Source organism: Schistocerca americana, chromosome 7, assembly GCF_021461395.2.
Source record: "Schistocerca americana isolate TAMUIC-IGC-003095 chromosome 7, iqSchAmer2.1, whole genome shotgun sequence".
Classification (NCBI taxonomy): Eukaryota; Metazoa; Arthropoda; class Insecta; order Orthoptera; family Acrididae; genus Schistocerca; species Schistocerca americana.
The window spans coordinates 143436897-143464368 of NC_060125.1; the positions used below are offsets into that span (position 1 = coordinate 143436897).

At 43.8% G+C, this 27472-nt stretch overlaps 1 long non-coding RNA gene across 1 annotated transcript in view; it reads right to left on the reverse strand.

The window, feature by feature from the left end:
- Positions 1–827: 827 nt before the first annotated feature.
- Positions 828–27472, reverse strand: part of LOC124621989 — a 29325-nt gene continuing 2680 nt past the window's right edge. Inside the window, exons 2-3 of the long non-coding RNA XR_006980591.1 lie at positions 22362–22393; positions 828–3812 (exon numbers count right to left, since the gene is read on the reverse strand). This is a non-coding gene — a long non-coding RNA (uncharacterized LOC124621989). The remainder of the gene's footprint in view (positions 3813–22361; positions 22394–27472) is intronic.

Consider the following 27472-nt stretch of genomic DNA (forward strand, 5'->3'; position numbering starts at 1 on the left):
CAAAAATAAATAGTTTTTTAGGTTGTTAAGAACAAAGTCTTTTTAATGAAAACAGTTTAAAAGAGTTTGCAGAAGTCTTGTTCTTGTGAAACAGGGCCAAAACTAGCCATTTTGGCACTTTTAGTAAGATCATCAAATATGTCCTCAATTTGTACACTATTGGAAAGCAGCAGCAGAATGAAGTTTTATGTTCTAATATACTGTCTTGGTAAGTTACTGCATGACAGTTTCAAGTGTATCCCACAACTTCACTTCTTTCTTTCTTCATGTAAAGCAAGCACAAATGTTTCTAGACAACAACATAAATGGATGTTCAGCTATATAATCTTTCATTTCAATGAAACGGCGTCTATTTCAGAATATCAATGAACTGCAGAGCTCCATTCAATTTCAGGCATAGTATCCTTAAGTTTCATTTTCAGTTTGTGTTATTACTACAGAAAGCTATCTATCTTAAACTCCACCTGATATTTAAGTATGATTTTGATTTGTAGCAGGTTATATGTAGTGATTATTTGCATAAGAGTAAGTTACTGAACTATTCATAATGGGCGACACGCACATGTACGTCATTCACCTTTTCTCACACAAAATGTGTCATCCCATGACCTCCCTCCCCTAGCTAAAAATCATTAAATGAAAGCCCTGTTCTGTTTGCAGAAATGTTCAGCAAAGCTACAATCAAACATTTTAGGAAATTCAGTGATTTAGTTTGCGAACGTCACAGGGCAAACAAAGTTTAATGGTAAAAGATGGGGTGCACATTAATCAATAACAAAACAAAAGGTTAAATACAAATTTCTTTATTTGATACAAATTCAAGACAGTGTAATAGATTATTGTACATAATAAGACATATTTTTTTATGATTAACTATGAAAGTTAACTCACCTATCTTTTTGCACATGATTAATTCGTAAGCAGTCTGAGAAAGGCACGATGTGTGCCCAAGATCCATGTGCGTCACAGTACATTATGTTTGCTACATATCTGTGGAAAACACAAACTCTCATCAATAAAGTTTACTGTATTTAATCTCACCTGCAAAAGAGCTGATTGACTCTTATGCATTTTATTTTTGTACGTCAATGACATGGAAAGGGTAAATTACTGCTCATCAAATACAGGAGGCATAGAGTCGCAGGCACTAAGGACCAGATGCAGTTGGGTAAGAGTCCTACTTCTGAGGAAGGACTCTGCCCAAAAGCTTAAAAATTTTTCAATATTCTTTTTTGTTGAGCCTGTTTGCATGTAACTAAATGGCTCCTCCATGTGGTAACAATTTACCCTTTCTGTATTATTGTTATTTCATCCCTTCCATTGTTTTATTTTTATATATCTTACATGGTACACACTATGATCAAATTCTTATCTGCAAGTTGAGGGATCAGGGAAAGGGATGGGGTAGGGGCAGCACTTTTACCATGACAATACTGTGAAGCCTGTGATAAAGTACCATGATACATGTGTACATAGTAACTTAATGTATTTGCAACCGTCTGGTTGGACTGAGATTTTGGATATTGCATTTCTTATGTTGTACAGTGTGTATACATATTAGGTTATTAGGTAAGGAGAATGGTAAAATGAACACATCTTGACAAAACTGCACAGGATCTAATCACTGGCAACTTAAAGGTCAGCTTCCGTCATTGGAAAATGAGTTAGGAGTTTAATGGCATCCATAGGAGCATTTCACTGCTGTCAAGATTCCAGAAGTGAATAAATATTGAAGGGCTCCACATGATACAATCCAGTGCCAGGGTCATCATTTTGCCTAAAGTGCCTCAAGGTGGGCAACAAACGAAGCAGCTACTCTGACATGATAACCCACTGTAACCTCTGGATCACATCTCTTGTGAGACCATGTATCATCAATTTCAAGAGGATCTTTGTGCACGTGGCTAGTTCTGGGTAACATATTTCTGATACGTGTGTGTGTTGCTGGCAATGCGAGCTTGCTGTGAACAGCTAGTGATTTGTTAGGTTGCTTCATTTCACACAAAGACATTGTATAACATGGCAAATATGTTCCCCTGCCCATCAAATGAAATTAAAATAATAGTGGAGTACTGTCCTGCACACAAACATATTGCTGTTTAGCATGGGGAGTGAATGTTACAGTCTGTTCATTAAAGGCGACCTTCAAAACAGTCTATGTACATGGCACACCCCTGGGACAAGTTACAACCCCAGAAGTATGGGGAAATGGTCGATATGTGGTGCCAGTGTGCTTATCTGTTGCTATGCCGTATAAGCTCTTCATGTGATGCTGCAGGATTGTCCTAGAGGTACTATGACAATACAGGCTGTGATGATGAAATGCTGTAATGGTATTTGTGCATACTGTTGGGTGTATTAGGCCCAAGTTCCCTCTAATGCAAATGATGCCTGCCCCACAAGGGGCTGGTACAGAGAGCAAGTATCTACAATATGAAGGTATTACATATCTGACAGTAGCTAGATTGCTTCCTGGATTTAAATCTGACTCAGCATAAATGGGATACTTTAAAACTGCCACTGTTAAACTTCCAGAGGTTAATATTAAGCAGTGGGAGAGGCTGCAACATGCCAAAATGGATAGCCAAATCAACAGTATGGATAGACTTCGTGCATACTGTATCACTGTCATATCATCATATTCTTGTGTGGGACAGTCAGTCAGACTTTTCAGTACACCTTCTTATCACATTACTGTGTCACTATTTTCCATTATAATTTGTAGCTGTACCACTGTGTCACATGCCACTGTTAGCCCAATTGCATCAAATGATGATATGTAGTCACATGAAGTTGCTAAGGCATTTAAATCATATGACAAGTTCACAGTGGTAATGACGCAAGTGTTTTGAATTTCAGTGATTCAGATTCTGAAGAATCTGCAAACAGTATTTCAATTTAGTTCTGAAGTAGTGATGAAAGTGACAATAATGATGAATGTGCATCAACTAGTAGGGTATTCAAATACAATCTCTGGGTTAATGTCCACATTATCACAAAGCCCCACATTTTTTACCTCTAACTTATACAGGAAGATAGTAAATGGACATATTTACAGTAACATAAAATTTACAACAATCTGACGTAGTGTAAATGCTACGTACAGTGTTTATTACAGAATTTCTAATCTGTATGATTCCAAAGTGGAGTGTTGTAAAAGACTCTTCCTGTGATCTTTACAGCACTCGATAAAGATATTTATTTGTGCCACACCTGGAACTAAACCTGCCATACATTACCTATGAATGGTGACACACACTGTATATACAAGCCCCTGTACAGCACAATACAGAAACCAAAGGACAGATAGGCAAAATAACAAAACTGCAATATCATAAGTCACATCATGCAGTAACGTGTATGATCAGCACAAGTGATTCAATTCGACTTGCCATGGACCAAATTTTTATGCAAAACTATTTCTAGTGTATCCTACATGCGACATAAACCATAACATCACAAATTACAGTCCAGAGTACAAAATAATGCACAATAATCAAATACAAATTGTCTCACAAAATGACATTCATCACACAGTGACACTTGATGATAATTTGGCAAGAATGAGATCCAGAATGACCAATTATTTTGAAAGGGTCGTGATGGTTCCTTCAACAAGGAAAGGGCCAACCTTTCTATATCCCTGTCCAGCTTGAACAGAGTTACACCTATAATTACCTCCATATTGGTAATACTTCAGAACTCTAATCTACTTACATATCCATTGCAGTAGTATTTGACAAATGTTCCACCAGAATATTTTATACTCTAGAACCTGTCAACTCTCATGGCGCTGTTGAAAATACCAGAGGCTGAAAAGTAAGATAGAAAACATTTATTTTCCAGTTATCAGAACATCCTAAAAATTCAGTTTCCAGTTACGAGGCGTGTTTTGAAATTAAAGAAAGACGTGCTAAGATATCTCAATAACTTTACTTTTACATGAAATCCTGTACCTTAATCTACTTTTCTGCATAATTTTTGGGTTCAAGTTAATGATATGAATATAAGCAGAGGGAAACATTCCATGTGGGAAAAATATATCTAAAAACAAAGATGACGTAACTTACCAAACGAAAGCGTTGGTATGTTGATAGAGACACAAAGATGACGTAACTTACCGAATGAAAGCGTTTGTATGTTGATAGACACACAAAAAAACACACACACACACACACACACACACACACACACACAAAATTCAAGCTTTCGCAATCCATGGGTTGCTTCATCAGGAAAGAGAGAAGGAGAGGGAAAGACGAAAAAGACTTACCTTAGGGGGAAAAAGGGACAGGTATACACTCACACACACAAACTGTGTGTGAGTGATAACTAAGAAATCTTATAATAACCCGTACTTCATAGTCGGCGGGACTCACGATTATCGGAGGCATCTTAAACACTCAGTACACAATGTAAACAAGGAAGAATCAGACCGTAATGGCATCAGTGCGTAGACAACAGAAGTAGGTACCCAGTGCGCATGCGCAGAACGCCGACTGCAGCGCTGCAGCCACAGTGTGGCAAAACGGTAGTTACTTGAAAAACACGCCTCGTATACCACATAAAATCAACCAAATCAACCATAGGATGTCAATTACATGTGCCGGGAGACAGGAAACCTCATTTGCAGCCAAAAGGTTCCCAAGAAATGTTACTTATTGCAAAATGTTTATTCATATGACCGGTTTCGGTTCGTCTGGAACCCTCTTCAGATCTGATATTTCGGTTACAGGAGTAACCCGTCCAAATAGAGTAACTTTCACATGCTGCGTCACATCAGCATGTGAAAGTTGCTGTATTTGGACGGGTTACTCCTGTAATCAAAATATCAGATTTGAAGATAGTTCTAGAGGAACCGAAACCGGTCATATGAGTAAACATTTTGCAATGAAGACGGATTACAAGTAACATTGTAAAATCACTGATTGCGGCTACCCTATCTGACATGATGTCTGTTTTTGCAGAGTTCCCAAGAAAGTCAGTTATCATAAAAAAGTGATTTCACTCCTACAGCTACAGGTCCATTACACTGTGAAGAGACTATACTTACTAGTAACATTGCTGAATAAAAAAATTCCAATTGTCACAATGTATTGATTCTCTTATCAAAATTTGGCACGTCAAATATCCACTTACATTTGTCTGAGTAATAATATACACTCCTGGAAATGGAAAAAAGAACACATTGACACCGGTGTGTCAGACCCACCATACTTGCTCCGGACACTGCGAGAGGGCTGTACAAGCAATGATCACACGCACGGCACAGCGGACACACCAGGAACCGCGGTGTTGGCCGTCGAATGGCGCTAGCTGTGCAGCATTTGTGCACCGCCGCCGTCAGTGTCAGCCAGTTTGCCGTGGCATACGGAGCTCCATCGCAGTCTTTAACACTGGTAGCATGCCGCGACAGCGTGGACGTGAACCGTATGTGCAGTTGACGGACTTTGAGCGAGGGCGTATAGTGGGCATGCGGGAGGCCGGGTGGACGTACCGCCGAATTGCTCAACACGTGGGGCGTGAGGTCTCCACAGTACATCGATGTTGTCGCCAGTGGTCGGCGGAAGGTGCACGTGCCCATCAACCAGGGACCGGACCGCAGCGACGCACGGATGCACGCCAAGACCATAGGATCCTACGCAGTGCCGTAGGGGACCGCACCGCCACTTCCCAGCAAATTAGGGACACTGTTGCTCCTGGGATATCGGCGAGGACCATTCACAACCGTCTCCATGAAGCTGGGCTACGGTCCCACACACCGTTAGGCCGTCTTCCGCTCACGCCCCAACATCGTGCAGCCCGCCTCCAGTGGTTTCGCGACAGGCGTGAATGGAGGGACGAATGGAGACGTGTCGTCTTCAGCGATGAGAGTCGCTTCTGCCTTGGTGCCAATGATGGTCGTATGCGTGTTTGGCGCCGTGCAGGTGAGCGCCACAATCAGGACTGCATACGACCGAGTCACACAGGGCCAACACCCGGCATCATGGTGTGGGGAGCGATCTCCTACACTGGCCGTACACCACTGGTGATCGTCGAGGGGACACTGAATAGTGCACGGTACATCCAAACCGTCATCGAACCCACCGTTCTATCATTCCTAGACCGGCAAGGGAACTTGCTGTTCCAACAGGACAATGCACGTCCGCATGTATCCCGTGCCACCCAACATGCTCTAGAAAGTGTAAGTCAACTACCCTGGCCAGCAAGATCTCCGGATCTGTCCCCAATTGAGCATGTTTGGGACTGGATGAAGCGTCGTCTCACACGGTCTGCACGTCCAGCACGAACGCTGGTCCAACTGAGGCGCCAGGTGGAAATGGCATGGCAAGCCATTCCACGGGACTACATCCAGCATCTCTACGATCGTCTCCATGGGAGAATAGCAGCCTGCATTGCTGCGAAAGGTGGATATACACTGTACTAGTGCCGACATTGTGCATGCTCTGTTGCCTGTGTCTATGTGCCTGTGGTTCTGTCAGTGTGATCATGTGATGTATCTGACCCCTGGAATGTGTCAATAAAGTTTCCCCTTCCTGGGACAATGAATTCACGGTGTTCTTATTTCAATTTCCAGGAGTGTATCATCTAGTCTGACAATCAGCAGGGAACCTCCATAGTATACAGACACTGTAAAGAAACTTCTAAAGAAACAGAGATTGCTGCATAATAAGTGTAAAACAAAGTATGGGGCTGTAGACACAATGATGCTCAATGAAATGCATTTGCCTGCCAAGACAGCAATATGTGATGTTTTTAATGACTATCGCAGCCGAATATTGTCAAGTGATCTTTCACAGAACCGAAAGAAATTCTGGTCATATCTAAACACTGTCAGTAGCACCCAGTCCCAAGCATGAGAAAGGAACTGAAATTAAGGGTAGCAAAGCTAAAGCTGGAATGCTTAAATATGTTTTCAATGTTCCTTTATAAAGCAAAACCCAGAGAACTGACCCAATTTAATCCTTGTACCACTGAATAGATGAATGAAACAAATATTAGTGTTAGTGGTGCTGAGAAACAGCTGAAATCATTAAAATTGAATAAAACTCCATGCGCCAAAGGAATCCCTGCCAGATTCTATACTGAATTTGCAGCCGAGTTAGCCCTTCTTCTATCAATCATCTACCACAGATCACTCAAATGAAAGACCACGCTCAGTTCTTGAAAAAACGTACAGGTCAAACTAGTCTGCAAGAAGGGTCGTAGAAGTGATCCACAAAACTACCGTCCAATATCCTTGAGAGCGATTTTTTGTAGAATCTTAGAACATATTCTGAGCTCAAACATAATGAGGTATCTTGAACAGACTGACCTCCTCAATGACAAACAGCATGGATTTCAGAAACATCGATCATGTGAAACCCAACTTGCACTTATCTCACAGGACATACTGAAAGTTTCAGTCAAAGGCAACCACGTGGACGCAGTATTTCTTGGTTTCCGAAAAGCATTGATGCAGTATTGAACCTATGCTTACTGTCAAAAGTATGGGGTATCAAGAGAAATTTGTGACTGGATTGACAACTTTTTGGTAGGAAGAACGCAGCATGTTATCTTTGATGGAGAGCCATTGTCAAATGTAGAAGTACCTTTGGGTGTGCCCCAGGGAAGTGTGTTGGGACCTTTGCTGTTCATGTTGTATATTAATGACCTTACAGAGTATATTAACTGTAAAATCAGGCGTTCATGACTCTAAAATTTAGCACTTCAAAACACGAAAAAAAGCGTGGTCTCCAATGACTATAATATCAATCAGCCAACTCATACAAATACCTGGGAGACAGCGAGAGCGAGTGGGAGGGGGAAGAAAGAGAGAGAGAGAGAGAGAGAGAGAGAGAGAGAGAGTGAGAGCGATTGGGAGGGGGGGGGAGAGCGAGTGGAAGGGGGCGAGAGGGCGAGAGCGAGTGGGATGGGGGGGAGAGGGCGAGAGCGAGTGTGAGGGGGGGGAGAGGGCGAGGGCGAGAGCGAGAGCGAGAGCGAGTGGGAGGGGGGAGAGAGCGTGAGCGAGAGCGAGTGGGAGGGGGGAGAGAACGAGAGCGAGAGCGAGTGGGAGGGGGGAGAGAGCGAGAGCGAGAGCGAGTGGGAGGGGGGGAGAGAGCGAGAGCGAGAGCGAGTGGGAGGGGGGGAGAGAGCGAGAGCGAGTGGGAGGGGGGGAGAGAGCGAAGCGAGTGGGAGGGGGGGGAGAGCGAAGCGAGTGGGAGGGGGGGGGAGAGCGAAGCGAGTGGGAGGGGGGGGAGAGCGAGATCGCGTGGGAGGGGGGGGGAGAGCGAGATCGCGTGGGAGGGGGGGGGGAGAGCGAGATCGCGTGGGAGGGGGGGGGAGAGCGAGATCGCGTGGGAGGGGGGGGGGGAGAGCGAGATCGCGTGGGAGGGGGGGGGGAGAGCGAGATCGCGTGGGAGGGGGGGGGGAGAGCGAGATCGCGTGGGAGGGGGGGGGGAGAGCGAGATCGCGTGGGAGGGGGGGGAGAGCGAGATCGCGTGGGAGGGGGGGGGAGAGCGAGATCGCGTGGGAGAGCGAGATCGCGTGGGAGAGCGAGATCGCGTGGGAGAGCGAGATCGCGTGGGAGAGCGAGATCGCGTGGGAGAGCGAGATCGCGTGGGAGAGCGAGATCGCGTGGGAGAGCGAGATCGCGTGGGAGAGCGAGATCGCGTGGGAGAGCGAGATCGCGTGGGAGAGCGAGATCGCGTGGGAGAGCGAGATCGCGTGGGAGAGCGAGATCGCGTGGGAGAGCGAGATCGCGTGGGAGAGCGAGATCGCGTGGGAGAGCGAGATCGCGTGGGAGAGCGAGATCGCGTGGGAGAGCGAGATCGCGTGGGAGAGCGAGATCGCGTGGGAGAGCGAGATCGCGTGGGAGAGCGAGATCGCGTGGGAGAGCGAGATCGCGTGGGAGAGCGAGATCGCGTGGGAGAGCGAGATCGCGTGGGAGAGCGAGATCGCGTGGGAGAGCGAGATCGCGTGGGAGGGGGGGAGAGAGCGCGTGGGAGGGGGGGAGAGAGCGCGTGGGAGGGGGGGAGAGAGCGCGTGGGAGGGTGAGAGAGAGCGCGTGGGAGGGAGAGAGAGAGCGCGTGGGAGGGAGAGAGAGAGCGCGTGGGAGGGAGAGAGAGAGCGCGTGGGAGGGAGAGAGAGAGCGCGTGGGAGGGAGAGAGAGAGCGCGTGGGAGGGAGAGAGAGAGCGCGTGGGAGGGAGAGAGAGAGCGCGTGGGAGGGAGAGAGAGAGCGCGTGGGAGGGAGAGAGAGAGCGCGTGGGAGGGAGAGAGAGAGCGCGTGGGAGGGAGAGAGAGAGCGCGTGGGAGGGAGAGAGAGAGCGCGTGGGAGGGAGAGAGAGAGCGCGTGGGAGGGAGAGAGAGAGCGCGTGGGAGGGAGAGAGAGAGCGCGTGGGAGGGAGAGAGAGAGCGCGTGGGAGGGAGAGAGAGAGCGCGTGGGAGGGAGAGAGAGAGCGCGTGGGAGGGAGAGAGAGAGCGCGTGGGAGGGAGAGAGAGAGCGCGTGGGAGGGAGAGAGAGAGCGCGTGGGAGGGAGAGAGAGAGCGCGTGGGAGGGAGAGAGAGAGCGCGTGGGAGGGAGAGAGAGAGCGCGTGGGAGGGAGAGAGAGAGCGCGTGGGAGGGAGAGAGAGAGCGCGTGGGAGGGAGAGAGAGAGCGCGTGGGAGGGAGAGAGAGAGCGCGTGGGAGGGAGAGAGAGAGCGCGTGGGAGGGTGAGAGAGAGCGCGTGGGAGGGTGAGAGAGAGCGCGTGGGAGGGTGAGAGAGAGCGCGTGGGAGGGTGAGAGAGAGCGCGCGGGAGGGTGAGAGAGAGCGCGTGGGAGGGTGACAGAGAGCGCGTGGGAGGGTGACAGAGTGCGTGGGAGGGTGACAGAGCGCGTGGGAGGGTGACAGAGCGCGTGGGAGGGTGACAGAGCGCGTGGGAGGGTGACAGAGCGCGTGGGAGGGTGACAGAGCGCGTGGGAGGGTGACAGAGCGCGTGGGAGGGTGACAGAGCGCGTGGGAGGGTGACAGAGCGCGTGGGAGGGTGACAGAGCGCGTGGGAGGGTGACAGAGCGCGTGGGAGGGTGACAGAGCGCGTGGGAGGGTGACAGAGCGCGTGGGAGGGTGACAGAGCGCGTGGGAGGGTGACAGAGCGCGTGGGAGGGTGACAGAGCGCGTGGGAGGGTGACAGAGCGCGTGGGAGGGTGACAGAGCGCGTGGGAGGGTGACAGAGCGCGTGGGAGGGTGACAGAGCGCGTGGGAGGGTGACAGAGCGCGTGGGAGGGTGACAGAGCGCGTGGGAGGGTGACAGAGCGCGTGGGAGGGTGACAGAGCGCGTGGGAGGGTGACAGAGCGCGTGGGAGGGTGACAGAGCGCGTGGGAGGGTGACAGAGCGCGTGGGAGGGTGACAGAGCGCGTGGGAGGGTGACAGAGCGCGTGGGAGGGTGACAGAGCGCGTGGGAGGGTGACAGAGCGCGTGGGAGGGTGACAGAGCGCGTGGGAGGGTGACAGAGTGCGTGGGAGGGTGACAGAGCGCGTGGGAGGGTGACAGAGCGCGTGGGAGGGTGACAGAGCGCGTGGGAGGGTGACAGAGCGCGTGGGAGGGTGACAGAGCGCGTGGGAGGGTGACAGAGCGCGTGGGAGGGTGACAGAGCGCGTGGGAGGGTGAGAGAGCACGTGGGAGTGCAGGAGGGAGAGTGAGTGGGAGGAGAGGTAGTGGGAGAGGGCGTGGGAGGGTGGGAGGGGGTGAGGGAGGCGGAGGGAGAGGGTGGGAGGGGGAGAGGGAGGGAGAGGGTGGGAGGGGGAGGGAGAGGGTGGGAGGGGGAGGGAGAGGGTGGGAGGGGGAGATGGAGGGAGAGGGTGGGAGGGGGAGATGGAGGGAGAGTGTGGAAGGGGAGAGTGGTTGGGAGTGGGGGGGGAGAGTGTGGGAGGGGGATAGAGTAGGTGGGAGAGAGGATGGGGAGAGGGAGGGTGGGAGGGGGTGATGGTGGTGGGAGGGGGAAAGGGTGGTGGGAAGGGGAGAGTGAGGGCGTGGGAGAGAGGGGGAGAAAGAGGGAGTGGGAGAGAGAGGGAGAGAGGGGGCGAGGGGAGTGAGAGGGGGCGAGGGGAGTGAGAGGGGGCGAGGGGGAGGGGCTGAGAGAGGGAGAGGGGGCGAGAGAGTGGTAGGGGGGACAGATGGAGGGAGGATGACAGAGAGAGGTAAGGTGCAGAGGGAGGGAGGGGGGAGAGGTAGGGAGGGCAGTGGGAGGGAGGGGGGAGAGGTAGGGAGGGCAGTGGGAGGGAGGGGGGAGAGAGGTAGAGGGGGAGAGGTAGGGGGAGAGAGGTAGGGGGAGAGAGGGAGGTGGGAGAGAGAGGGAGGGGGGAGAGAGAGGGAGGGGGGAGAGAGAGGGAGGGGGGAGAGAGAGGGAGGGGGGAGAGAGAGGGAGGGGGGAGAGAGAGGGAGGGGGGAGGGAGAGGGAGGGGGGAGAGAGAGGGAGGGGGGAGAGAGAGGGTGGGTGGGGCAGAGGGTGGGAGGGGCAGAGAGAGGGAGGGGTCGATAGAGGGATAGGTAGGGGAGAGAGAGGGAGGGGGAGATAGACTTATCTTACTCAACACTGAGTGAATGAGGGGCAAAAATACAAACTTTCTTTTCTTGCTCCTTGTTGGTGGTGTTATTGCTATTCTTACCCCAAGTAACTTCACATATTTGGTGACAGTCATAGCCAACATTCCTGAAGATCTTGCATACGTCGCTCAGCTAATGGGGCAGGGTGTTGGCATTTGATATTGTTCTTGCATGACATACCAACATTCCCATCACAGTGCCCTTCTGTTTGTCAGGTGATAATGCCTGAGGACGTGCAAGTATAGATTTGTATGCATAGGTTTTCTGTGGATGCTGTGGCCAAGACATACTTTCTGTTTGTGGAAGATGAGGATATTAAAAAAGGGTAAAGCATTCTCTTCTTCTATTTTCACAGTGAACTGGACATTATCAACAATGCTGTTGAAATGTTTGAGGAAATTGTCAAGTTTTTCATGTCCATGGCACTAAATTATGAACATGTCATCACCATGATGAAAGAAATAGTTAGGCTTCAATGGGGTCTTGTCTACGGCAATTTCCTCAAACTTCCCCCCACAGTGGTAGGTGACTGCTGAAGCCAATGGGGCTTTCCATCAGAATGCCATCAAACTTATTAGAATATTGGCCATAGTACAAAAAATAATTACATGGAGGATGTCTTAATAATTCAACCATGTCACTTTCAAAGAAGTGGGATACTAGGGTCAAAGAGTCTAATACGAAAATTCATAATCAGTGTCACCACATCAAAACTGACCATTAATGTCACCCTAACTAAGTAAGACTTAAAGGGATACAGAATCGTATTTTGGGTGAAAAAATTGATTTTCGTTTTATTGACTTATTATATTCATGTGACATGAATTGAAATATCCCGCTTTCCAGAGACTCTTTATTCACTATTTGCCTGAAATTGCTTGTCTCTGTTTTAATGAAGATATACTTTGATTTTTCGACTTTGGATTGCTTGTAAACAATGTGCTATATGAAAGTTGCGTCCTCCTTTTTTCGTATTTAGTATTTCATTTTCCACAGTGAAAACGCCTAGAGCTAGGGCAAAAGTGTTTAAAAAGCGTGTGAACAGGCAAAAGGAAAGAAACAATTAATCATTAGCAAATGTGAGCCCACTTACTTCCAATTTGCAGAACGAACTCACTCCAAATGAAAACAGTGCTTGTCATAAAAAAATTAGAGATCTGGAAGAGAAATATAACTTATTTGATAAAGGACAGGAAGTTTTTGAACTCACCCACATAGGTATATTGGACAAAACTCTTGAAAACAATGTGTGCTGAAAACAGATGAAAGAAACGTTTCTCTGAAAGTAGAATCCCATGTTGGCCTGGCTGCCCAGTTTAATTTAATATGCAGTGTTTGTAAATACAGCTCTAAGTTTCCAAGCTCTGTTTCAGTAAACTGTAAATAATGGATACAAGCAAACTGAACTTAATACTGTGGATATTAGGTTAGTCTATGGGTTGCAAGCAATTGGTAAGGGCAACGTAGTAGGTGACATGCTATGAGGTGTTCTACATCTTCCCAGTGTACCTTCAAACTTTGGTGCTTACAACTACATATTAGGATCTGCAGTCAAAGATGTAGCACAGAAGTCAATGCAGGAAGCTGTAGAAGAAACAATGAAAGAAAATGATGATAACCATGACACCAGTAGCTTTTGATGGCATATGGCAAATAAGGGATCACATCTCCAACACTGATGATACAGCAACTACTGTTGAAACTGGTAAGGTTATTGATATTGCTATAATATCCGAATACTTAGATAGGCTGAAACAAGAACATTGGTGATAATTGTGTTGCTAATTATTATGATAATAGTGGTGGCATGGAGGTTCATGGGGTGAAAAAAAAAATCATTGCCTTTTTGAATGGCATAATGGTCACTATGTCCAGTATTTGGAAAGCAAACCATATGGGAACAGTGTAAGTATAAGTAAACTTGCATGTTTAGAACATATGCAGAAGAGAATGGGTGCTGGGCTGAGAAGGAATGAAATCAATTACAAAAGGAAAAGACCTAGATGATGGGAAAACCCTGGATGAAGGTTTACTGATTCATGATAGACCACATTCAGAACTGTTATTGCCTAGCAACCAGGCAAAATATAGGCAATCTTGGAGAAATGAGGAAAGCTATATTGGCTTTGTATTTCCAGGCACAGATGAACATCCGCAACACGGTACGTTCCCCAAAGGTGAAAAGAGTTGGTGTAAATACTAAATACAATAGGGGATAATAACTGGGGAGAAACACATTCATCACCACAGGCTACCAGCAGCTCATCTTCAGAGGTCTGGCTGACGGAAGTCTTTTGATGAAACATCTTCATGGAAGAATGCAGAACCCCAATGGGCGTTTGAATAGTGTGATATGGCATAACCTCCCAAAAACAGTGCTTGTTGGAATTAATACACTGGATTCTGGAGTGTATGATGATGTGGCAACTGTCAATTTTAGAAATATTACTAAATGCCAGGTCCTTGAAAAGTTGGATTTGCACGCTGGTTCCCACACAATATGTGCGATGTTCACTTTAGACTGGCACAGCCAAAGGCATGCAGACGATATAGTCAAGAAATTAGTAAAAAAAGCACGGCAGGTGCAAAGGGCTGCTAAAAGATGATGATGTTTACGACAACTGTGATGGAGGAATTAACTATGGATCAGGAATGTTTTAATCTTTCTCTGTTTCCTGCAAGTTTATTTTTTACTGCTTCTGGGAAGATTATCTCAGCTACTATTTAACCTAGAAGTCTGAAATTTCTATGACATAGCCACATGGTTTTTTTTGCACGTACTCGAACAATGATTTTTGAATTACTTGATTTACAAAAGACTTAGAGGTGGTAATGTAGTGAAAAGTGATGGAAAAAATTGACTCTAAGGTAAATATAAAATATCTCTAAGTATTTACTTTGACAAAAAAATTGTAGTTTCAGTATTGTTACATACAGTAAAAATTCTCTCTCTCTAGGCGCAAAGACTGCTCCATTAAATTTCGGGAATGCAGCCGCATAAATTCTGCTTCTTCTTCTAATATTTCGGCTGCGCATTCGATCCACAGACGTAACTCATGCATATGTTACGTCTTTGCCGCCGATCAACATCACTGGCGCCTTGTTCATCTGTGGCCGCATGCGCAGTGGCGCGGTCCGTGAGTTTAAAAGGATGGAGCGAGCGCTGGAGCGTCAGTCATACGGCTCTCTCTGAAGATGGCTGAAAGATATACAGCCGAAATATTAGAAGAAGAAGCAGAATTTATGCGGCTGCATTCCCGAAATTTAATGGAGCAGTCTTTGCGCCTCGAAAACCTGAAGATTCACATCAAGTACCTCTTCGGGGAGGAGATGGTTTTATGTGTTCGACGACTGGACAAGCTACGACATTTGAGAGCGAGATTATTGAGCTCTTTAAGTTTTTTACTGAGGTGCCGTGACCATGGCATAATTCCGAAGTTTGCCAGGTTAGTACATTTTATAAAATCGACTTCCATGAATAAGATTTTATTTAAAGCTGGTTCTGCTATCGTTAAGGAAAGGATCCGATTTACACGAAGGAAGCTGGATCTTGTTTCTCAAGAACTTTATCGTCTCCACCTGAAGATGTCTGTGGAGTTACCCAGCAACTCTTGGAACTGGATAGAGGGTACAACATGGGCCAAATCAGACTGGGTTCGTGAGGTAGCGACATCAAGACAGACTGCAAAGTTCAGCCGACTTGAGCCATCTCCACAGCAAGAAAGTATCATTCGACGCTCCGTCATTAATATGACGGATAGAGATTTGGACGATGCTACGATGATGGTCTTAAGCAAGGGACTGAATTTTGCACCCACGCCAAAGGTTTTGCCTATACCTGCATTCATCAGTGCCGTTGAAGAAGCTGTTCGACCACTCTCTACGGATTCTGCAGATGAAATAAGACGCGAAACTTGTCGAGCTGTTATGAAGGCTCGCCCACAAAGAAGCAATATATCTGTGGCAGAGAGGACGGCACTACGTATGCTCCGCCAAGATACTGAAACGGTGGTTCTCCCTGCTGATAAAGGTAATGCCACTGTTTTAATGTCACGTGATGACTACCATGATAAGATATACAGCTTACTGAATGATAGTATGTACCGGAAGATCAGTAAGGATCCCACCAACAAGGTGGTAAGGAAGACGGCGTCGCTTTTGAATGCCTCCCCATTTCCACCGGAAGTCATACGAAGACTGAAACCAAGTGGTGCAGTGCCTCCAAGCCTTTATGGACTCCCAAAGATCCATAAGAAAGACGTTCCTCTACGTCCTATCGTGAGCAATATTGGTTCTCCCAACTATGATTGTGCCAAGCACCTGGCGTCACTATTGAGGCCGCTTGTGGGAAAATGTGATCATCATATAAGGAACTCTGCAGATTTCATTGGCAAATTAAAATCTTTGAAACTGAACACCTCTGATCTATTAGTCAGCTTTGATGTAGTGTCGTTATTTACTAAGGTACCTCTCTCTGAATCTTTAGATCTCATTGGAAAAAGTTTTGATAAGGAGATTTTAGCTTTGTTTCACTATGTTATGACCTCCACATACTTTTTATTTAATAACGACTTTTTTGAACAGACTGACAGTGTTGCCATGGGTAGTCCTTTGTCACCCTTGGTGGCCAATTTATTTATGGAGGATTTCGAGGAGAAGGCCCTGGAGTCTGCTAGTTTGAAGCCTACAGTTTTTTGGAGGTACGTTGACGACACCTTTGTAGTGTGGCCCCATGGCGAGGACAAATTGCAGGACTTCTTAAACCATCTGAATTCCATCCATGGACAAATTCAGTTTACAATGGAAGTGGAAAACGAGGGATGTCTTCCATTTTTGGATGTCTTGGTTCGGCGTAAAGAAGATGGCACTCTGGGTCATGCAGTATATCGGAAACCGACCCATACGGACTTATATTTACATGCAAATAGCTGTCACCATCCTTCGCAGACGAGTAGTGTTCTAAGAACTTTGGTACACCGAGCACACGTCATATCTGATGAAAGTAGTTTAAAAGACGAACTTTTACATTTGAAGAGAGTTTTTGAGGACAACGGGTATTCTCCACAACAGATACGTAAGGCACTACAAATAAAACCTAAGGTGTCCGTAAGGAATGCAGAAGATGACGAGGAAACATTTAAATCCATGGCTGTCCTGCCGTATGTGGGAAGCCTTTCATCCAAAATAGGACGGATCCTCACAAAACATAAAGTAAAAGTGATTTTTCGTCCACCGGCGAAGACGGCTGCACTCCTGGGTTCCGTTAAAGATGACTTACTACTCCGCAAACCTGGAGTTTACAAGATACCATGTGAATGTGGCCTTTCATATATCGGACAAATGAATCGTACAGTCCAAGAGAGGTGTACGGAACATCGCAGGTACACTCCGCTCTTACAACCCAGTAAATCGGCTGTGGCAGAGCATTGTATTGATTCTGGTCACTCTATGGTATATGAAAATGTCGAAATTCTGACTTCTGTTTCATCTTTCTGGGACTCCGTAGTAAAAGAGGCCATTGAAATCCGCTTGGCGAAGAATTTAATTAATAGAGACAGCGGTTTCACATTAGATAAATCATGGAATCCGGCACTTTCAATATTGAACTTACAAAGACGTCGCTACAGTTCAGCTCCCAGTAATACATCGATCTCCCAGCATGGATCGAATGCGCAGCCACAGACGTAACTCATGCATATGTTACGTCTTTGCCGCCGATCAACATCACTGGCGCCTTGTTCATCTGTGGCCGCATGCGCAGTGGCGCGGTCCGTGAGTTTAAAAGGATGGAGCGAGCGCTGGAGCGTCAGTCGTACGGCTCTCTCTGAAGATGGCTGACAGATATACAGCCGAAATATTAGAAGAAGAAGCAGAATTTATGCGGCTGCATTCTTACCAGATATGTGCAGAGACCCCATGTGGTGTGAGGAGATTGGCCAAGTTATCAGTGGATAGTATAAGGCAGAGGGGTGTCCCATCCTTGTTGACCTTAGGTAGAACATTAACTGTAGGTGGTCGATGCATGCAGGAGAAGATTCTTGACAGCACTCTCTTTCTGCAGGAAGTGCTTAAGAAGCTGATTTCACTTTTATTATTCTATATGTTGGGTCACATGGGAACTTCTGATAAATGTCTTCCCCAGTAATGCAAAGATCTTCATAGTGTAGTCAGTGTATTCCATAATTATGGCTGTATTGTCCTTCTTCGCAGGAACAACCCCAATGCTTTCATTATTGCGTAGTGTGCACAGGTCATTGCACTTAGCCCTGACTGTGTTTGGTGCAGGTGGCTTTGGCTTCATGAGGATATGGCTCATTTCACACTGTGTTATATGGATCTTTTGCAAGGTTCTTGTTCGACACCACTTAGTATTTCGCAGACAGGGATGGCAGGTGCCTGACACGGTACCCATGTCTTATGTCTCTGGCTACATAGTTGACGGCTATGCATTCGGAGTATCTGTGATTCACACTGTGGTGGCGTTGCAAAAGCCAGCTGAACTTCCCTTTCTTTCTTCTCCATAGTTAATTCTGTGATAAAATTTGTTGCGATACCATACCAGTGTTGACCCAATCCCACTCTTAAAGACTGGGGGTGTCCTTGATCATTGCATATGCAAGGCCTTAGGATCAAAACCGTTTGTGTCCATTAGCTTCTTAGTGTGGTATATTCTTTTTTCTAGTAAGGCAAAGTTGGCACAATGAACAGTCCTCTTGGACTGAATAGCTTAGCAAATTTTGGAATCATCTTTGTCATGGCAGCACAGCAGGAAGGCTGGTGAACTCAGTAAATCAGCCTTCTTGATGTGCAGCTTCCCCAGACGTTCGACGCTGTGTCACGTTTTCTCCCCACCGAACAGTGCTCAGTGTGGCATGGGATTCATCACTATAGGAACCTTCATTCTGCACGAATTCCTCCTACCTAACACAAAAAAGGGGTCTTAAAATTATTCCTCGAATTAGGCCTTGTGAGAGCCCAGATTCAACTACTATGTAACTTATAAACTTAATCAACCATCCCGTCCTAATCCTATTTAGATGTTGGCAATGTCTAGTGTAGCCTGACCTATGGATACCCTCAGCTGGCTCCACTGAAATATGTTTCTTGTCAGCAGTCATCTGCACCCATACTAACACGCCTCACAGCACAGTCAAGATGGGGTTGGTGGTAACGCTGGAACAATTGTACAAGACATACATTAGTGGTCCGAGTTTGAGTGGCAATTCTGTCATGTTACCACCTACATCACAAGCCCATTCCCTATCAAGACTATTCCCAGCCCCTCCCACTATCACTAGCTGATACTCCTTAGTTGAGTCCTTAAAGTTCTTAAGTCTTCTGTCACATTAATGAGTCCAGGACCAGTTTTAAAACTGCATAATCTTTCTTTTCATTTCTTGACTTCAAGGCATGCTGACAGGCAAATGATTTGCACACATCGCTGACATAAAAAGACATGCCATTAGTTCTAAAAGTAGTTTAGTTTCCAAAAAAGTGGTTTCTTATTGTTTTTACGCTCTACAGCTAAAACACATATCACATTATACTGACCCTTCTTCTTTTTTATATCTTTCTCTCACCTCTTTTCAACAATTCTGTGAAGAACCACCTTCCTTTCTTATCTTCATCAGGGTACCTAATTTTCATCATCATTCTATAGCACCACATCTCCAACACTTTGATTCTCATCTTTTCTGGTTGTCCTATGATCCACGATTCATTGCCGTACAATGCTGTTCCTGTTCTCCGAATGTACATTCTCAAATTTTTTCTTCAGATTAATGCAATTGTTTGATATTATCAGACCTTCCTTGGTTAGCAACGCCCTCTTTGCCCATGCTAATCTGCTTTTTATGTCCTTGCTTTATCTATCATGTGTTATTTTGTTTACGTGGTAGCATAAATTCCTTAACTTCATCTACTTCATAGTCCAAATTTTGATGTTAAGTTTATGGTTAGTCTCATTTCTAATACTCTTCATTACCTTTGTCTTTCTTTGGCTTCATCTCAGTTCATATTCTGTGCTTTTTAGAATATTCATTCCATTCAACACATCCTGTAAACCTCCATCACTTTCACTGAGGATAGTGATGTCATCAGTGAATATTATCATTGTTAGCCTTTTATCTTGAATTTTGATTCTACTCATGAATCATTCTTTTATCTCCATTACCACTTTTTCAATGCACAAATTCACAGTAGAGGCAAATGATTATGTCCCTGTCTTACAAACTTTTTAATCTGAGCACTTTGACTCTCATCTTTACTGGTTGTCCTATGATCCACGATTCCCTCTTGATTTTGTACATATTTTATAACACCTGTCTGCCTCTATAGCTTATCCCCATTTTCCCCCTAAATTTCACACATCTTGCACCTTTTTACATAGTTAAATGTTTTTCGCAGCCAACAAATCCTATGAACATGTCTTCATTTTTCTCAAGTCTTCGCAATGTCAGAAACGCTCCTCTGGTCCCTTACCTTTCCAAAAAGGAAACTGAGTGACACCTAACAGATTCTCGATTTTCTTTTCCATTCTTCTGTATATTATTCTTGTCAGAAACTTGAAAGCATGGGCCATTAACCTCATTGTGCAATAATTTTTGAAGAGTTGGTCAAATAAAAGCGGCCCGGAGAACAGAGTTCCAGGGTACAAAGAAACATAGTACATGGAAGAAAACAGAATACTAACCCGACTAAAGCAGATGTTGAAAGTGACAGCCATTCATCTCTTTGCACTTTTGGGCCCTGGTCAGCAAGGTGACGAAAGCAGATTGAGGCTGGACTGCTAGAATTGCTGCAATCTCATCAAAAAAGTTCTGCTGCAGTTCTTGAAGACTATGAGGATGTTTTGGTACACCTTAAACTTCAGCACTCACCACACAAAGCAATCACTCACTGACATATCAGGTGACCTGGATGGCAAGCTAGGACTGCAACTCTGTCAGATATGAAAACTGTGTAAATGTGTTCCAAGGTTCGGCCAGCTGTAGGGGCAGTTGCTCATCATGCTGTTGGGGTGCGATTATATGTATACATTCACATCCAATCATATCCACATGCCTGGGCTGTTTTTATTTGTCCCACCCTGTACTTATCTGCCCTTGCTATCTTTGAGACTGTGTAAATTATATTTTTCTATAAGTCTGATAGTATGTCTCTGGACTCGGATTCTACACACCAACTTGAATAGTTACTTGGGTGTCAACTCCTCCAATGACTTTAGAAATTTCGAAGGAATATTATATATTCCTTCTGCACATACACAGACACAGGTGTCTGTGTATGTGCGGTTGGATATGGGTGTGTGTGCGAGTGTATACCTGTCCTTTTTTCCCCCTTTTTTCCGCTCCCAGGATTGGAATGACTCCTTACCCTCTCCCTTAAAACCCATAACCTTTCGTCTTTCCCTCTCCTTCCCTCTTTCCTGATGAAGCAACCGTTGGTTGCGAAAGCTTGAATTTTGTGTGTATGTTTGTGTGTCTATCGACCTGCCAGCACTTTCGTTCGGTAAGTCACATCATCTTTGTTTTTAGATATATTTTTCCCACGTGGAATGTTTCCCTCTATTATATCCATATCATTAAATTGGTATATTGTTTTATTTTGTGTGTTCTAATTGTCATACTTAGGTAAAATGAACAGAAACAGTGGTTTCAGTTTTGTTTTTGATAAAACAGGGTGGCAGCATTACATACAACAAAGTTGAATACTCTGAAACACATTAAAATAAACTCGGAAAGTTTCTACTGATGAAATAAGAATAATACCGGTCAACATTTTTAATATGATTGAAATGTTTACTAGACAAACATGAAATTAATTAATCTATGGATTTAAGGAAGTAACAAAGAACTGACTTATAATAGGTGCACAGCTGTCTGGTGTGGTAAGAAAAATTGTCAAAACTAAAGTGAATAGCAGTGTGAAAATTTCACTGGACCTCTTCCTCAATCATTAATTTTAAGTTCACTTTCAGCAAGTGCTCTTAAGAATGAGTGTTGGTTAAGACCAAGTACATGACTGCAACATAATACACAGCTTAAAAATGTGGCTATTTATCTTAATCCTGAATAATTGGACATAATAGCAGAGTTCCTATTCTTGAACTGGAGGAGATTATGTAGTCCAGGTTTGTACTTGGGGGGTGCAAAACAAAGATGTCCTACTGCTGAGATGGAAGAAACTACAAGATGTTTAATGAGATGTTCAACAGCATGTTTGCAATACATCTTTTGATTTCAAGCAGGTCACTTATTTTACTCATTGATTTTAATTATCAATAATTTTATCTGCATCTGCTAAGATTTCCCTACAATTTTCTCACTTTTGTACAATAAAGTGACATGAATAGTCCCGTTACAGATACTAGTCCAAGGAATGCTGAAGACTTTGCATATAGAAAGAACAAAGAATTCTCTTGCTGTGTATAAACCTTTGTGAACATCAAGTGGAGCCCTTACATTATTTCAGTTAAATTATGAGTACAATCCTCACAAGAATTTGGAATTTAGATGTCCAAGTCCTTAGCTTTAGTAAAAGTGTGCTGAATGATGAAATCTGCTGCATTAGTGGAATTTGGAGAAAACCAATGCAGTCATCTAATTGTCTTAAAGTTTTCTGTCACTCTTCCTTAATGGTGCCACTGCTTCTCCATGAACTAATTTTCAGGTACAACTGTTTACTTATTTCAGCTGTAACTTTCCAGCAGATGCTGCATTTCTCTACAGACGTTACTTATGTTGTTAACAATGTTTGATTTCAGCATAGATTCACAAGAAATAAGTTCCTACTCACAAATCCAGTACGGTCTTGCGTTGCCTCAGAACCTGTAAACATAAGCAGTTTATTGTATTAGAGACTCAGTCCATGGAAAATTAACATGTTATTAATGAAGAAAGCATGAAGTCCAACAATACATGAAACTATGTGGAGTACAGATTGAGAGTGAAAAATTGTGTCACAGCATAGAATTACTAGACGTAATATAAAAATCATTACATTTTCAGAAACTTGGATTTGGATTTCCGTTGATTACAAATATGACGTACTTTCTTACATGAAGTGAGTAAACAAAATCTGGAAATTTTTCCAGTTGTACCACAAAAATTTTGTATTCAGTAACAACTCACCGACAGTTGACCTAGAAAATACATGCTGTTAACTTTTCCTTCTTTCTGAAATCACAGCATATGCAATCAATAAAGTCTAAACTTGACATATGCAACTCTGAAACTGTGTAATACAAGAGCACAACATTTATAAATGCAATGTAATCAATACCATACCGAAGGGAAGCTCACTCCATTCATTTAAAACACACTAATGTTCTTAATGCAATAAATGTTTATAACGTCTTATAACTAAGTCAAGCTTCAGATCAACGACGACTAAGTGATGAAGGAAAATTAAGTAATAATCACAAACAGTTTTTTCCAAATTTCAAAAACGAGAAAGAAGCATCAAGAGGGGGTGGAGACTGGGCACGAGTAAGTAGAATAAAGTAACATTCGACATCATTTAGAAGTAAAAAAAAAAAAAAAAAATGACAGCCATCAAACATTAGGTACACATTTTTCCACTCACTCGTCCGGACTCAAGAAATGCAGAAGAAAGATAGGAATTCAAAGTCCAGCTTATGGAGTGGGTGGGGGGACTGGGAAGCCATTTTGTCCTAGCCACACACATCTCATCAACAGCAGGATTATTTCATAAATTCCTGTTTACTCCAGTAAAAATAATGGAAAACTTAGGAAAAATTTAACACATCAAATGGCACTATTCTTTAAATGTCATGTAACCAGTTACTTCCACAGTACCAAAATGAAAACAGGATGATTGGTGTTAACATCCTGCCAACAATAATGTCATTAGAGAGACAACACAAGTTTGAAAAGGATGCAATATATTTCCTTCCCATGTGTGTCCAAAGCAAGGGAACCATTCCAATACTTGCCTTAATAGATTAAGGGAACCCTTTGAAAAAACGAATACCACAGAGATGAGTGCTTAAACCACTCCCTTTCAACATTTTGAGGACTAGAGTGGGAAACTGAGTTAACAGGTGTGCACACACTTTCATTCACAAGGACTTTTTTTCTTTATGTATAGGTCCACGCATAAGAAGAATTTCTTAATGAAACAATTTTCATGCAAGGCTTTTTTCATTATTTGTTTATTTTACGCAGTTGACCAATTCTGACCTCTTGACCATGTTGAGCGCCACAGCTGTACTATTACTCATTTACTGTGTTGCGACCTGTTTCATCTGTTTTACTACATTAGGCTGCCTGGAGTTCAACAAAACAGGAAATTAGATTAAAGCTGCAGCATCTTCACAAATAAAATAAGTAACTCACAATGGTAACAACCTTATACTAAATCCTCGCCGAGTTGTGCTAAAGTCATGTCTGGTAGATACAGGCGGACGAAATGCAGAAACACCGACCATAAACATTCTGCTGACAGTCTGGCAAAAGTATAGTGAGCAAACATGGCATGCTGTGGATAGTAAACTGGCCAGACCGGGCCATTCCACAACTGAGTAAGAGAGGTCCCCAGGAGTGGGATAGACTTTTTGAAACTATAAACATCTTGATGTAGATCAAGATCCCAGGTATCAACTCACCAAATGAACATTCATTCAGCCTGGTGGGTCCTCATTTGCGAGTAAAATTTTGTAATTTTGCCTAATGTTCTAGAGCATTAAAATTGATACTTGTACATACAGTGGCACTGTTACATAGTTGATAGGATATGAGCGTGACAGGCAGAAGGTTATGGGTTCAAATCTCATCAACTGCTTCAAAACATTTATTTTTAAATGGTTATTGAAATGACTTTGATCATTATTTTTATCTATACTGGCTGTGCATTGGTGTCAAAAATGTATTTTCTGTTAGGTACAAGATGTGCATTTTTGTGGATGGGAATTGTCATACAAACATTTGAAACAGAGATGAAGATTTAAACAAAAGAAAGGATTATACATAAATGTGCAAAATGAGAAATAAAAATAATGAAGGCAACAGCAATGACAAAAATATACGCTGATCAAACTAAAGAAATTAAATCAAAATACAAGAAAATAATTAAAATCAAGTGCACAAAGATTCCAAATGGTGGGGGTGGGGGAAGAGTAAATCTAAACATTTATTCAATAATTAAAATGACATGTAAAGGGTTAGAAATTTTATAAAGTTACATTTAAATCAATTACTTTATTAAAAATTTTGGTAACTGCTTAAAAATAAAATATTTTTAAGCACCTGACGAGATTCAAACCTGCAACCTTCTGCACATCAGGCTCACGTATTACCCACTACAACCTGATGATGTTCAACTAATGAAAACGGTCATAACACAATAAATTTGTAATAATACAGTTGAGATGGTTTTTATTGAGCATTAATTTTGAACACACTATCATTTAAGTAGCACCAGAAGGTCATTAGAACATAACCACAACATAACAACAGATAAAGCTTTTGGGAAATTGGATAATGATAATCAAGTAGAAATTACCTTACTGAAATATATATATCTCTGCCCAACCTCTTTACCTTTACATATGTCTGCCTGTGTTTGTATATGTGCGGATGGATATGTGAGTGTGTGCGAGTGTATACCTGTCCTTTTTTCCCCGTAAGGTAAGTCTTTCCGCTCACGGGATTGGAATGACTCCTTACCCTCTCCCTTAAAACCCACATCCTTTCGTCTTTCCCTCTCCTTCCCTCTTCCCTGATGAAGCAACCTTGGGTTGCGAAAGCTTGAAGTGTGTGTGTGTGTGTGTGTGTGTGTGTGTGTGTGTGTGTGTGTTATTACTATCTATCAGCGCTTTCTCATTTGGTAAGTCACAGCATATACATATCATTCTGACACAGACAGCCAAGATTAAATGAAATTGTTTGGAGGAGGAACATTTGCTAACAAACAATGACTAGAAAAGGAAAAGGAATTAAAACCATCTAAAGAGACGTAAAATTTTAAATTGAGAATGTGGAGAATGACTCAACAGCAAAACATGCAGCATGGAAGACAGGGTACTATATCAGTATGCCAAGAGGAAAATTAATTTTAATACTGAAATCTACATCTACATCTACATCCATACTCCGCAAGCCACCTGATGGTGTGTGGCGGAGGGTACCCTGAGTACCTCTATCGGTTCTTCCTTCTATTCCAGTCTCGTATTGTTCGTGGAAAGAAGGATTGTCGGTATGCTTCTGTGTGGGCTCTAATCTCTCTGATTTTATCCTCATCGTCTCTTCGTGAGATATATGTAGGAGGGAGCAATATACTGCTTGACTCTTCGGTGAAGGTATGTTCTCGAAACTTTAACAAATGCCCGTACCGAGCTACTGAGTGTCTCTCCTGCAGAGTCTTCCACTGGAGTTTATCTATCATCTCCGTAACGCTTTCGTGATTACTAAATGATCCTGTAACGAAGCGCGCTGCTCTCCGTTGGATCTTCTCTATCTCTTCTATCAACCCTCTCTGGTACGGATCCCACACTGCTGAGCAGTATTCAAGCAGTGGGCGTACAAGCGTACAGTAATTTACTTCCTTTGTTTTTGGATTGCATTTCCTTAGGATTCTTCCAATGAATATCAGTCTGGCATCTGCTTTACCGACGATCAACTTTATATGATCATTCCATTTTAAATCACTCCTAATGCATACTCCCAGATAATTTGTGGAATTAACTGCTTCCAGTTGCTGACCTGCTATTTTGTAGCTAAATGCATCTGCTTCAGTACAATTGGCAAAGTTCATCTTGACACCTCGGTTCGTTACTCCTGGATAAATCTGAAGACTCAAGACTGGTAGCCTTTTGTGTTTGTGCATTATCAATCCGTACAATAAAAGAATGTCACATATTAATATGAGTGATGACACAGTTCCTGTTTCATTGTAGATATTACCTCAGACTCCTCCTTGGAGCAAGCAATAAGAGTATATGCTCAATAAGAAACACAAAACTATGTATATAAAGAGTGTACTTAGAGAGGGAGAGAGATACTCAATCACTCGGGCATGGGCTGCAACTGCTGTTATCATGTCATTGGAAGGTTTAGCACTGTTCAGGTGTATCTCCCAAATGCTTTGGGTCCTAGCACACTATTTTATCACAGAAAAGGAGCAGTGGATTGAGGGAATATGGATTGTGGATTTAGGCCATGTGGTAACCCACGAACTTCTGCACCTACGCTTTCCAATATAAAATTTGGCTGTACTAACAATCAAATAGACTGTACAAATGCTGCCACTGCTATACCACTTTTAATTTAGAAATAATAAAGTATAGAACTTAAGGATCTAACAGTAGGCTAACAGAGATAGAAGAAGAGTTATATTAGAAAAAGTATCGGAATCTGACAAAAAAAGCTCAAATAAAAAAAAAACCAGGACAAGTGTTATATTACAAAGGAACAGAGCAGGGAGGGAATCCAGATGTACACATTATTGGAAGTAAGAAAATTAATAACAATGTAACAGATACAGAATAATCTCAGATAATATCAAAACTACAAAATGAATTTTCACTCTGCAGTTGTACGTCCACTGACTTGAAATTTCGTGGCAGATTTAAACGCCTGCCAGACTGCAGGAAATCAGGAATCATCGCCTTTCACGGGAATGTGCTACATAAACTCAGCTATCCAAGCACAACTCACAACCCATCCTTACAGGTTTACTTCTGCCAGCATCTAGTCTCCTATATTCTGTGAAAGTTTGGGGGTTAGGAGAAGAGTTACTGGCTGAAGTAAGGCTGTGAGGACAGATAGGAATAGCAAAACTCATTTCATAATGATATTTCATTGCGGTACACACACACACACACACACACACACACACACACACACACACACACATATTCTCGTGAAGACTCAGGAGACAGCTAAAAA